At 40.2% G+C, this 14,638-nt stretch overlaps 1 protein-coding gene across 2 annotated transcripts in view; it reads left to right on the top strand.

Annotated features, from left to right (window-relative positions):
• OSBPL2 (oxysterol binding protein like 2) overlaps nucleotides 1–14,638 on the top strand; it is a 72,331-nt gene that overhangs the window by 10,686 nt on the left and 47,007 nt on the right. Inside the window, exon 2 of one of the 2 annotated variants that reach the window (XM_083744485.1) lies at nucleotides 1,392–1,490. The exons of the other annotated variant lie outside the window; for it this stretch is intronic. The gene's annotated coding sequence lies outside the window, so the exon portion shown is untranslated. The remainder of the gene's footprint in view (nucleotides 1–1,391; nucleotides 1,491–14,638) is intronic. 2 annotated transcript variants of the gene reach the window in all.

Below are 14,638 nucleotides of genomic sequence, written 5' to 3'. Positions count from 1 at the left end.
GGTCAACTCTAGAAGGCAGCCAATTAGGCTCAAGCTTTGCTTGGTGTAGGCAGATTAGCATCTTTTCAGGGCCTCCTGTTGTTGGCAAATCAGGCTGTAATTTATGGCGCTCTGCCCTTGAGCCATTCCACTTACATTAAAAAAGCCTCTTGTTGCTGGAACCTTTTCCACATCAGCAGTCAGGGCCATCAGAGAGCACCCCAACCCTGGAAATAAATTTGATATGGTGGATATCCAGGTATTCTAAAATTGAAGTTAGGAAGAGTCTTTAGCACTGTCTGCAAAGTAAGTTTTAAATATATGTGTATCTCTCTTTTTTTTTACAACAAACAAACATATTGGGGACTTCCCTTTTCATTCATAATTTGAATCTTAAATTATGTAAAAAAGGTAAACAAATTGACTTTCCTATATTGGATGTCTGGATTACCACATTATAGTTTTCCTTTTCTCTCAGTATGTTTGATGTTGTTTGCATTATGTCTTTACTTAAATTTTTTTAATAACGTTTATTTTAAAAACATCTTACGTGAATTGAAGCAATGGCAGAAAAGTTAATGCATATATGCTTGCTGATAGTTTAGTGAAATATTTGGGGTTAGCCCAATTGTGTCTGTTTTGTAAGCAACCAGAATATAAATACTGCATTCAGCATAAATTTTAATTTCTAATCCTTAATAGCCATTCAATTGACTCTGCTTCTCTCACATTATCACTTTAGTCTAACTATATCAGGACAATAGCCTGGTTTCATTTAGAAGCAGAAGAGATGTCACAAGAGGGTTGGCTTTATTCTCTGGCTCCATTTTTAAAGACAAATAATAATTAATCATATTAAGACACTAAATATAGCACATTGGGCTTATGGATATGGTTAAAAATATTGGTTGACATAGTTGCATGCAATCACTTCCTTAATTTTTAGCTTTTCTTTGTTGTGTAAAGCACTGGGCAGAGTGAAACACAGATTCTAAAAGCTTGCACTGTTAAGCCTTCCTGTGTCAAGAAACCACAGTGAGGAAGTTTCCATAGGTATTATTATGTTGTAGTAATTCCAAAACTTGGAAGATGAAATTAGGATGGAAGAATTTGGGCATGCAGGTACCCAGTGGGCTTACAGTTAGGCAAAGTTCTAATGAGGAAGTGGTAATTCTTGATTGCCCTTCAGCACTGTCAGTCAGTTCATCTATGCAACATACATTATTTGTAAATAAGAGCTCATTGGAAGGGGCAAATACTGAAACTGTCTCCTGGCCCACTTCTGTGGCTAGGAAATTGCCATTACCACCTTAAGAGCAGGTAAACAGCCTCAAATAACTTTGGCTTTGTAGTGGGGGGAAATGCCATCTCTAATACCATTTTAAAATTATACTAATATTTTTTATTTTTAGGTACTCACAGCTTGAGCAAAGGTGTGAAGTATTTCAGTACAAATGACTGTCTACAAGTCCATCATATAATCAATGTTACAGTGAAATTTAATTTGACAGGTAAGATTCCTATTACACATGTCCTTTGTATTAACTAGGCTGTTTAATTTTTGAGCAGTATTATCTAGTGGGCAAGAACTTGTATTCTTTTTTTTTATATAAAATTTTTATTAAGATTTTTGCATTACAAAAAAAAATGCAAAATAAAAATTGTTAAAAACAATCAGTCTTTCCATCACATTATTTTTCATTTACTTGTTTCTCGGACCTCCTCATACCTCCCTTTCTTGTATTCCAATTCAATTTATTAGCTCAGCAGTTTCTTTCCCTCTTCATTCTACCCAAATCTTTATTCTTAAATTATTACAATCTTAAATTTTTACTTATATAAACCCATTTTTTTCATATTCTTTAACCCATTACAGCTAGAAACCACTTAATTTCAATCCAACATTATTCTAAGATTCATTAATTTTACAGTGTCTCTGTAAATAGTCTTTAACTTTCTTCCAGTCTTCTTCCACTGACTCTTCTCCCTGATCTCGGATCCTGCCAGTCATTTCCGCCAATTCCATGTAATCCATCACCTTCATCTGCCATTCTTCCAGAGTGGGTAGATCTTGTGTCTTCCAATATTTTGCGATAAGTATTCTTGCTGCTGTTGTGGCATACATAAAGAAAGTTCTATCCTTCTTTAACACCGATTGGTCAACTATGCCCAGAAGAAAGGCCTCTGGTTTCTTCAAGAAGGTATATTTAAATACCTTTTTCAATTTATTATATATCGTCTCCCAGAAAGCCTTAATCATTAGGCACGTCCACCAAAGGTGAAAGAATGTGCCTTCATTTTCTTTACATTTCCAACATTTATTATCGGGCAAATGATAAATTTTTGCAAGCTTGACTGGGGTCATGTACCACCTGTAAATCATTTTCATAATATTCTCTCTTAAGGCATTACATGCCGTAAATTTCATACCGGTGTTCCACAACTGTTCCCAGTCAGCAAACATAATATTATGTCCAACATCTTGTGCCCATTTTATCATAGCAGATTTAACCAAGAACTTGTATTCTTACCCAGCTGTTACTAGTTTATAAAGTTGAGAATGAGAATTAGGCCTCTCTGCCTTTGCCTCCTTCCGTTGTTCTCTAGCTTTGGTGAGAAGATTCTGGCTTGTATCAATCCAGAGCCTTCCATATGTTTAAAACAGGGAATTCTGGCTTAACGTCAAGTTACCAAAGCAGGAAAATAAGCCAGAACAAAGGCCTGGAGGGAAGGGAAGACAGCAGGAGTAAGGAGAGAGACACTTATGTAGTCTGGAATGATGATGTAAACTTGACCAATGTGCTTCTGTTTTGGGACCCAAGAGGCCATTTTACCCCATCAACTTTATATTATTGCAAATAGGTGGAAGTAACTACTAGTGTTCACAGAATTGGGAAACCAAGGGAATTTGATTATTGATTGGGGATCGTGGTGAGATGAGGAAAAAACTTTTAATATATTTGAATTACCATCTGTTGAATTTATTATTTCAGCAACTGATGTACGTAGGTGATTCCCTACTTGGTAGAAGAGCATTACACGATTATTAGTGTCTTTATCATTTTAAGGTAGTTGATAAGACTACTGACCCAAGCTTGAATTGACCTGACAAATGAATTAGGTAATGTTTTGGTGCTTTTGTTGAAAATATTCTTTTTAAATATCAGTGCTTGACAAGTACCATATTTTTCGCCCCATAGGGCGCACCTAGGGGAAATAAAGGAAAAAAAAATTATTTCCCCCCAGGCACGGGGCTGGGGCGGGGGAAGCCCGAGCTTCCCCCAACCCCAGCCCCCAGAACAGGCTGCTATCAGCAAGCCTTTGGAGCCCGGCGGGTAGTCCTTGTTGGGATTCACAGGATACTGAGTAAGTCTGCAGGCTTCAACAGGCTGATGCAATACTCTGTGAAGTGCTGGGTCAGAGTGACTCAGCAGGAATGTGATTGGCTATCACCTGTTTTAAAAGGAAAGCCTGTTCAACAGTTGCTGTGGTTGTGTGGTGGTTGTGCTGTGGTGTGGTGGAGAGTATTTGTTTGCCTTAAGGAGCAGGTACTCTGTATGGGCTGTTTTTGTAAATACCTGTATATAGCTCACATTCAAAAAGACTGCACTGGGAAAAACCTGGGACTCTGAGCGTTTCTGCTAAAAGCGCCGCGAGGAATTCGCGACAGTCCCGCCGGGCTCCCAAGGCTTGCAGACATCTGCCCGAAGCCCAGGGTGCACTCCGGAGCGTGCCCCGTGCTTCGGGCTGCAGGCTACCGCCCGCAAGCCTTGCGAGCCCAGTGGGAAGTCCCGCCGGGCTCCCAAGGCTTGCGGACATCTGCCCGAAGCCCGGGGTGCGCTCCGGAGCACGCCCTGTGCTTCGGGCTGCAGGCTGCCACCCGCAAGCCTTGCGAGCCCAGCGGGAACTTCCGCCGGGCTCCCAAGGCTTGCGGATAGCTTCCTGAAGCCTGGAGAGCGAGAGGGGTCGGTGCGCACCGACCACTCTCGCTCTCCAGGCTTCAGCAAAAGCCTGCATTCACCCCATAGGACGCACACACATTTCCCCTTCATTTTTGGAGGGGAAAAAGTGTGTCCTCTAGGGCGAAAAATACGGTATCTGAACTATAATGATTAAGAGTTAATTGTGAATTAATCATAGCTTAAATTGATCATAATGTGAGAATGTCAAACATTAGACTTCTGAAACTTTGACCTATATATCTCTTGGGAAATTTATTGCACTGTAACTAAAACAAAGCAAATCCCTTATATAGGTACAGTGAAATAAACCTAACCAAAGCATTACAAAGGTATGAGTTCATAGCAAGTTTCCCCAAAGTAGAAAAATGCATAAAGAAAGATTGGTGGTCATGTTGGATTGCCCAGGTTGTAATTTGTGGGCAAGTGTTGTATCCAGTATTGTATCCAACTAGTGTAATCTTTCTGGGTAACATATCTGTTTTCCAGAGCTAGAAATTTTGGCAAAACTTCTGAAATCTTTCCTCTTCCTTTTTGTAAATAACATACTGTTAAGTCAATTAGCCTGTCCAGGCTGCTTTAAATGAAGTAGTAGATAATTTAGTTGTGTTTGCATAGTGAAAGGTATGAAGAAGTGGCTTTTTAAAAGGGTGTGATTCTCCCTTCACTCCCCCCCTCTGTTTTTACTAGAAATGTTCAAAGGCAAATGAGTATAAAACGTCTCAGGGCAGTTGTTTTGAATTTTGAGTACAGTGGTTAACTGCAAGTTGATCAATTGGTGCCTCCTACCAGAGGAAGTGGAAATGATTTTTTGCCAATTTCCCCTTCTCACTCCTGCATACCCAAGCACCACTTCACATGTTATTCTGGAGGACCCCATAATTGTAGAGAAGCTTTTCAGGGGACTACAGGGCGAATGAGAAATTTCCTGTTTTGTATGGGGTTGTACTCCCCCTGAAGGAGCGTGCTCATAGTTGGGTTGCTCCTGGATCCATCTCTCTGACTAGAAGTTCAGGTGACTTCAGTAGCTAGGAGTGCCTTTTTCCAGCTTTGGCAGGAAAGATAGCTGCAACTGTTTCTGGACCAGGATAGCTTGATAGTCTGTGGTAAGCTTCATGTTGGATTACTACAATGCACTCTATGTGAGCTCAGATGCTACAGGTCGTGTAGAATGCATCAACGTAGGCTGCCCAATGATCAGTCACTGCCATAATGTTATTCTACTGCTGAAAATGCTGCACTTGCTGCCAGTTAGCTAGTAGGCTAAGTTTAAGGTTCTGGTATTGGTGTACAAAGTCCTTTGTAGCTTGGGACCAGAATAGCTAAAAGATTGTCTCACCCCTTATATACCCAGCTGATCATTGTCCTCTGCAGGAGAGGGCACCCTGTAGATACCATCTCATCAAGAGGTCCATTCTGTATGAAGTAGGAATCTTGTTTACTGTGACAGCAGGTGGCCTTTTAGAGCTTCCTCCCACTGCACATCAGACAGCTGTTGTCTTGGTGCCTATTGAAAACTTTCCTTTTTCAATAAGCCTTTTAAGTGGATATTTTTATTCCAGTCTGGGTCTGTTTTGTATTTGAAATTGATTTTAATACTAGTTCTGTATTCAAATCTTATTACATATTTGGAGAATGGGTGCTTTCCCCAGCCCCCACAAATTTACACAAAGCATTACAGTGTCTCCCAGTGCTTGAAACCTGGAGGAATGATTAATTTTATGGATTGCGTTATTCCTGTTTGCTGCTTCATATCAGGTAGTTGTATGTACAGCAGTGGTGATGAAACAGAATAGTCTGCATCAGTAGTCCAGAACATAATCTTTCAGGTTTTTTGTTGTTGTTGGTTTTTTAAAACATGAAACTGGAAATCACAGAACTATACAGTGGTACCTCGTAAGACGAATGCCTCGCAAGACAAAAAACGCGCAAGACGAAAGAGTTTTCCATTTTTTGAGTCGTTCCGCAAGACGAATTTCCCTATGGGCTTGCTTCGCAAGACGAAACGCCTTGCGAGTTCTTGCGAGTTTGTTTCCTTTTTCTTAAAGCCACTAAGCCGTTAATAGCCGCTAAGCCGCTAATAGCCGTGCTTCGCAAGACGAAAAAACCGCAAGACAAAGAGACTCACGGAACGGATTAATTTCGTCTTGCGAGGCACCACTGTACTTGATGAAAGGTTGAGAATGTTTTCAAATATTAATGATAGAATGTTTCACAAGAAATTTAGCTGTATCCTTTGTCTCTGTTTCCAACTGGCATCTTAGATTTTAATCCTTTTTTCTGTTGCTTATATAGACAACAAGGCATTTTGCTTGTTTACAGGCTTTTGCTCATTTAGTGTAGTTTCTCAAGGCACTTTTTGGATGCAGAATACATTATTGTTATACGGGCAACAGTTCAGAGAAGGAAAAAGGTTTACTTATCAACTAGAACTGTATCTTTTGCTTTAACCATGCTGCTTTTGGTATTGTCATAGCCTATATACTGAATTGAAAGAATTGAACATTTGATTTACAATTGTACCTTGTGCATATTCCATGTTATTGTATGGCTGTGCTGGCCAGAGTTGGGGAAGGCTGCGTTAGATAAATGCAGTTGGTAACCTAATTCCATAAATCAATTTTTATAGGAAGAGAAGCTGTCATTTGGAGTTGAAAAGCTACATTTTGATATATTTTTTTATCAGAACTGTAAGGAGAAAACTTATGAATATATGTATTGATCTGCTCAAACTGTTAGTGTTCTTTAAGTATCCTAGGAAACAAGCTTTCCAAAAATATTGATGTGGAACTTTGCTTGTTCAGGAGGTTTGCCCTGAGGAAAATTTGGGAATGGGCTTGAGGCTCAACACTTCCTTCTTGCTACAGGCGGAGTAAGTGTAGGTTGTTGTTGTTGGCATCCATTTGTCTGAAAAGGCAGTAGAATGTACATTTTTGGGTGAAGTTGAACTGCTATTTTAGCTGCACTAAAGTGACCTCCCCAGAGCACATGCCTGGGCTGTGTGTATGGAGGTTCTGGGCTGCCCAGATGACAAGACTCCTCTCAGCCTTGCTGATTGTAGTTCAGATAAAAGCAGAGCCATATGTATGGCACCAACTTTGCTGCAGGAGATGCTGGAAAGAGGCATGCAAGGCACCATCCAACTGTTTTAGGGACTCCACTCCAGATTTGTGTTGGGTGTATTCCTTAGCCTTTTCTTCTCCTGAAGATATCCCGCAAGGCAGAGGAGACTTAGGATCAGAGCTACCTTCCTATGTTGTTGAGCCCCATCTGCCCCTCACTTCCCTCTGCAGCATGTGCAGAAACGACCATCTTGACTGTTGGACCCACTGTTTGTCTCATCTGCTCAATCCACTTGAGCCTGTCTACACATGCAGGGGAAGTCCATAACTCACTGAAGTCCAGCAGATAGATCAGGAAATATAATCTATTCAGTTTATATATTGGCAATATCCACGGTGTGGAATTCTTATTTCAATCTTGTAGTGTTCCATGTGAAGATGCTTAAGAATTCTAGCGTTATTTGTATGTAGGTATCAGAAGAAAAACTTGGAAGAATGGCACATGCAGAAAATAAGACAAGGATTCCATGATAATTCCTTGTTTCACCCAACTGGGCTTCGTCAGCCGTGCATACTCTGGATTATATAAATGAACATAATGTGATGCAATTTTACACAAAACCAAGTAACATAACACGCATACTAAACAATAAATTTACATACCGTATTCTTGTATATCAGAGACATGGAAAATAATGGATTCAGTCATCATGACCATTAACCTAATGCCTCTTTATATAGAGAGAGGCAATATTGGCTACAACCACAGGTGGCTATAATTTCTGTAAATGCTTCTTAAAGAGACCATATTTTAACTAAAAACCATAAATATTTTTTTTAAAGAAATTGATAATATTCCTTTAAGATGTTAACCATGTAATAACTCATAAAAAACAGCTGTAATCTAATTGTGTATTCAAGCCTGAAGGATTTAAAGTGTTGAGTAGAAAAATAAATCTGGTTTCTTTCTGCAAAAGAATCTTTTTAGCTTGTTCTAATCAATAGGTCCCTGATGTGCCAAGATGACAAAAAATGTTAGATCCTCATCATAATGGGACGCTTGAGTAAAGTGTTGTGCCAAAGGCACGTCAACAACACCATTTCTGATTCTGGAACGATGCTCAGATATCCTGATCCTAATGGGTCTAATGGCGGGTCCTACATACGATAACCCACAACTGCACATAATCACATAAATTACGCGTGAAGTGGCGCATGTGGCAAATGATTGCAAAACAAACTTAAAGCCTTCTTTATTAGAAAACTCTTTCACCTGCAATGCATATTTACATGAGGTGCAGTGACCACATCTAAAAAAACATCGTGGAGAGTTGGTTAAGGTCCGTTGTGTAAGTGTAGGTTTTAAATCTGTGTGTGCCAACATGTCCTTCAGTGACCTAGTGCGTCGTTTGGCAAAACAGGGAATCACAACACACCCAGGAATGTCTTTAAGGATGTGCCAGTGACATTTGACTATTCTTTCAATTTCAACTGGGAGCAGCAGCAGAGAGAGTGAGCATGTAAGTCCGTTGACATTTTTATCTTTATGCAAGTTCACCTGTAATTATTAAAGGCTGATCAAACTCTGCCCTGGGCTGCACTGTCATTCTGGTGGATCTTTGTTACATTAGCATGTAAAGAAAAAAATAGGAAAAGGTTTTAATCCTGAATAAATGTGTCTGAATTTGATTATAGTACTAACTTAACAGAGCATTTTAACATGTTGGGCCCATTCATTTGTAAATCTGTTTAATTTCTTTCTGCAATTTAGGTGATAGCATTAAAGGAATTAAATCTGCCTTCCTGGCCCAAACACTCATATCTACTTTTCAATATATTTTTCTTGTTCTGGTTTATTTGTTGACCTTCAACTTTTGCTACTCTACTTTGACATTACTGACTGCTACAGAAACTACTTTAGACTTTGTAGAACCATAAGGAAAGAGACTTATGTGCAGGGAAACTCTAAACATATTTCCTGAGAAATAAAGGCCATTAGTTTATTGAGGTTCACCTCTAGTTAAGGGTGCATAGGATTGTAGCCTGAATCAGTTCACAAGTCTTAACTTTATCAATATTTAGATTGAACCTGCTTTGAGTAGGGAAACTAGGTTTTTGTTTAATGATGGCGCTCAAAGCTTCATGTGTATTGATGAAATTTCTTTTAAAAAAAAGTTTGCATAAATGTTTAAAACTGGGGTACTAGCCATCCTTGAATATATGTATTTATTTAATAGTTGAGGAATCTGAAGGTTAAGACTTAAGGTGTCAAGACTTTATGTTTTATATAAAAATAAGTTATACATTTTGAGCACAAGATAGCCAGAGCTAAAATGCTTACATTTTATTAATTTTCATAGGAGAGTCAAGCATGTGCTTAACTCTGTTCCATTGAAGTGAAAGGGGAGAATTGCTTAACTTTGCTAAGAAGTAGCTTTAACTTCAGGTTTTCTGGGACAATGTGCAGTACAAATTTACTCAGTCTCTTTGTCTTGAAAAGAGACTCTTCTTGACATGCTGCATTCTCTTCTAATTAGCTGCAACTATTGGTGTCATCTTATGTTTCCACTGACAGAAAAATGCTTCCCCAGAGAGTAACTTTTATCTGCTTTGTTTTGTGTGTTTCACTAAGAGTTGTTGCGGTCATTTGTCACAATAATTAATTTTTTATTAGTGTGTTGCTAGATGCACCGAGTTCTTAAAAGCAGCCATAACATGGGAGCAGGAACTTAGTGGATGTTGTCACGGTAACTTCTTGAGCGTGGAATAATTTTCTAGTTCCTGAAGTGACACAAACTGCTCTACAGTGAGTACACAAAGTTCTCCAGAGCAAGTTCTGCCATTTCAGGAATTGGAAAGCACATATGGCTCCCAAAATGGGAGGGGCTATGGGGGCTTTCAGTGGGGTGCGGGTGGCGCTGTGGTCTAAACCACAGAGCCTAGGGCTTGCTGATCAGAAGGTCGACAGTTTGATTCCCCATGACGGGGTGAGCTCCTGTTGTTTGGTCCCAGCTCCTGCCCTCCTAGCAGTTTGAAAGCACGCCAAAGTGCAAGGAGATAAATAGGTACCGCTCCAGTGGGAAGGTAAATGGCATTTCTGTGTGCTGCTCTGGTTTGCCAGAAGCGGCTTAGTCATTCTGGTCACATGACTCTGCAGACAAAATTCGGCTCCCTCGGCCTATAGAGTGAGATGAGCACGCAACTCCAGAGTTGTCCGTGACTGGACCTAATGGTCAGGGGTACCTTTACCTTTATCTTTATGGGGCTTTCAGTGAGGCTGCAATCCTGTATTTGCTTACCTGGGAGAAAATCCCACTGAACTCAGTAGGACTTGCTTCTGACTAGATATGTATAGGATTCCAGTGTTAGTCTTCTTCCAGGAGTTTAGCAATGGAGTGTGGTGAAAGAGATAGAAATGCAAAGCTGGTAGATGCAGATAGGCTCATAGTATTGACTTGTTAATTAAGTTACAGTGCTTTCCTCCTATAAAAATGAAGGCATAAACCATGCTTGTATATGGTGTAATAGGAAAGAGGGATGAGTACTTGGAAGAAGTAATAATGCTTGAATGCAATATAGATATATTTATCAGGATGTACCAGTCTGTAGTTTGCCCAAGTTTTGTAGAATGCTGTATGATATAGCAAGAATGACATAAGTGTATTGTAAAGAGATCCTGAACGGTTCCTATGCAAGAGAGAAACTTCACATTGACCAGTTTTATGCCACCTTAACACCGAGGAAAGTCTTTGGCCAAATGTAGGGATTGATCATTTTCACTCAGTTCTTAAATACTTTTTTCTTGGAAGTATGTGTCCTTTGAGTTTACTGAGGCTTACCTCTAAGTAAGTGTACTAGAGAAATGCTTGTTTCTTTCCTTTTTTTAAAAAAAAAATATATATTTTGTTAAAGATATTCTTTAATAGTATATGCCTCATCTCTTTTTTTGGGTTGTAGAATCTTTTTTTACATTTAAAGTGAGATGCTAATGTTGTATACAGCATAAAGTTGGGCCAGAAGGAGGGGTGATAATACTTGGTTCATATGTGGGGGTTTTATGTCAGCTTCACTTTGATAGGTTCTCTGTCTATTCATTTATTATATTTCCTCAGTAGTAAGAGATTGGATGGGGCCCAGGGCATCATTTAGTTGTTTTTAGTTGACTGCAGTGAGATTTGTTTGCATGGGGAAGGGGAGGAGATTGTTGGGTCAAGTTAGCCATATTGATTTATTTGGAAATATGAAACAGTATGGCTGACTTAACCCAACAATCTCCCTCCCCCACAGACTCACTGTTAAGACAGTGTTCATGGCCGACAATCTTACTTGGCTATGAGTGATCGCCAAAGAAAGATTGATTCATATGCTGTTAGTGGGTTCTTGTTGTCTTGTTGGACTGTGTATGTAATAAAGGGGAGCCATACCTCTTCTGTTTGTCTCTGTGCTAGTTTCAGTCTGTTGGTTAGCTTTTCTAGTAAGGCTGTTTCCCATACAATTTGGTACCACTGGTCCATGTTCACTCATGACACTTCTCTCTGGTGTCTGGCTATGATGCTTCTGACTGCTGAGAGTAGGTTCGTTATAAGCCCTTTATAATGTGAGCAGTGTTAGAAACTGAGAAATGAAAGCTAGGAGCTAAATGGCACCTTAAAACTAGGCTATGGCTACAACAACTGAACGTCTAGGCATCCTTTTTTTTATAACAATAATATAAAGCAGAAAACATTCATTTTCAGCTTTGTATTTTTGTTATAAAAAAGCATGCCTAGATGTTCAGTTGTTGCAGCCATATACAGTGGTACCTTGGGTTACAGATACTTCAGGTTACGGACTCCAGTGACCCAGAAATAGTACCTCGGGTTAAGAACTTTGCTTCAGGATGAGAACAGATATCGTGCTCCGGCGGCGCAGCGACAGTGGGAGACCCCATTAGCTAAAGTGGTGTCTCAGGTTAAGAACAGTTTCAGGTTAAGAATGGACCTCCAGAACAAATTAAGTTCTTAACCAGAGGTACCACTGTAATTTAGTTGCAGCTAAAATATTATGTTCATTTTTCACATGGCCTAGTCCTTCCCCTGCCCACTCCCCTAATATTCTTAAGAGGGTCTCTTCTCCAGTCTTCAGAGAGTAGCTGGAAGTGGGGAGGCAGAAAAAGGTCCTCCTTTCCTTCCACTCTGCAGTTATAATCTGAAATCTTAGGCGCGGAACTATGCCCAGAGCTCAAGAACTGCTCTCCCTAATGTAATTCCCTGTCGCAAAATGCACCTAGAACAATGGGAGTTTCGAACACTGAATGTGGGTGAGCATTATTGTCTTGGAAAGTGTTCACTAGGGCCAATAAATGTTTGCTTCTTGAGGTGCTGCACTAGTTGTGTTATCTCTGTTCCAATATCTTTATACAAGTTTCAAATTTTACCATTTGAACAGAATATAGTGTGCTGATGAGAGCAAGCAGACATTATGCAATAGTGAGAGAGATTATTCCTACTAGGGAACCCAAGTAGTGAATGCCAGTGGGATCATTAAGAAACAAATGGGGAGTTACTGGCATGCTCAGGGGAACTTCAGGACATGCAGAAGTACAAAAATGTTTTCTGGAGAGACATAAGGGGACAGTTGATCCCTTTCCCCAAAACAGCCCAGTAAGGATTGAGTTCTGTAACAATGGAATGTTGACTGTCAGTTGGAAAAGAAAACAAAGCTGGGGTTGAGGGAGTGGAATGCCCTGCTTGAGTCTCTAATAATACAGTGGTACCTTGGGTTACAGACGCTTCAGGTTGCAGACTCTGCTAACCCAGAAATAGTACCTCGGGTTAAGAACTTTGCTTCAGGATGAGAACAGAAATCTTGCTCCGGCGGCGCGGCAGCAGCGGGACGCCCCATTAGCTAAAGTGGTACCTCAGGTTAAGAACAGTTTCAGGTTAAGAATGGACCACCAGAACAAATTAAGTTCTTAACCCGAGGTACCACTGTATAGTATAATAGTAATATGGTATCCTGGATGAGTGCATGGCTGACAGGCTAGAACTTTGAACAGCACTTCTGCTAGGTGGTGAGGGTACACTGCCACATTTGTTACAGGTCCAATTTCTATTACCCCCCCCCCCAAAAAAAGTTTATTCCTTAATAGCTGTATATGTTTAATACATAAAATCAGAGGCCCATAAAGATGGTTGTCAATACCAGCCATAAATTTGGTGCCTTAAAGACTAAAGCGAGAGATGCTATTAAAACAAACTGTAGTAAACCAGACAATTTAGGTAATTGTGTGCGTGTGAAGAGGACTCTGAAAAGGGGAGGTGTTGGTTTCACTTTGAGTGAGGTGGGAGGAACTAGCCCTCCCTTTCCCAAGTTTCTCAGGAATGTGCATAAGAGCCTGTATAGGCTGTTCGGTGGGATACCTTTTTTTAAAAAAACTAAAACTGTGAAAGGGCAGGGTTTCATCTCTTGTTTTCTGCTGTGCTTTGGAGAAAATTAGAAGCCATGTGAGTCTTTTCTACTGTTTTACCTTCTAATGTTGAGTGTGAGATGAGACAGTTAGTTCATACTAGATAGTTAGGAAGATCAGAAACAGTGGAAGAGGCATCTACTGCTTCTGATTTTGAGGGTTTTGGTGGGGATGAACTGAAAAGTTTGCTGCTTCATTTTTGTGTATTTTCTGTGTGCTGGATAACATGGAGGAGCGGCAGGGTCACTGATGAACAAAAATGTTGGCTGGGTTCTAAGCCAAAATTAGTGGACTGCTAGATAATATGTTTTGTCTCATTGCGGCCATGTTTTCATGCTCAGTGTTCAGCAGAAGAATGGTGTGGCAGTAATGCATTTTTCACACTAACATAAATGCCACTCTTTGGGTAGTGCAAGGATAAATATGTGGCTGGTGTTTACTTTAAAGGTGTGGAGAGAAGTTATAACTACAAGGCTTATGTGTAAGCTTATAGAGCAAGAATTTGGAAGATAGAAATCATAAGGTACGCCTTGACTTTCACTGCTGGACAATTACGGTAACTCTCCCAGTTCGGTTTCTGCGAAAGTCTTTAATGTCCAGATCAGATCAGTTCATTGGCAAGGCATAGGCTACAAGGTACAGCAGGTACGCAAGAGATATAGATAAATGGCTGTGCACAAGTTAAGACATATATCTAACAAATGACAAGCCAACTGTCTCGTCTTTTTGAAAGATGGGGCAGGCACAGCTTTTGGCACATGCTGTTTGTGTAGCAAGCAGCCAGGATCTCTAGATTGGGCAAGCAAGCAGGTACTTCTTCAAGTGAGTTGAACCTGCAAGTGCTGGAGCTGTCATTTTCTTGTCCAGTCAGTAATCTGACTTACTCTCATTTGTCTCTTCAGTACAGAAAGGCCCCATATAGGCAGGAGGAAACACTGGAGGTGGCTCCTCAACATTCTCACTAGGAGAGTTTGACATTGTAAGGGTGGAAACTTTCACTGCCAACCCAATTGGTCCTCCCCAGAATCCAGTTCTCCTTTCCCTAAACTGCTGATCCCTACCTTGGACTCTGATGCTTCTTGAGATCCTCATCCCCCTTCGGATCTTGAAATATGGGTCCCCTCAACAAAATTTAAAATTCGGCTTTGTAATTCAGAATTTATGTGATTTGATTTGATTTGATTTGATTG

Source organism: Podarcis gaigeae (assembly GCF_964106915.1).
Source record: "Podarcis gaigeae genome assembly, chromosome: 6".
NCBI classification, from domain to species: domain Eukaryota; kingdom Metazoa; phylum Chordata; class Lepidosauria; order Squamata; family Lacertidae; genus Podarcis; species Podarcis gaigeae.
This window is presented reverse-complemented; position numbering and strand designations above follow the sequence as displayed.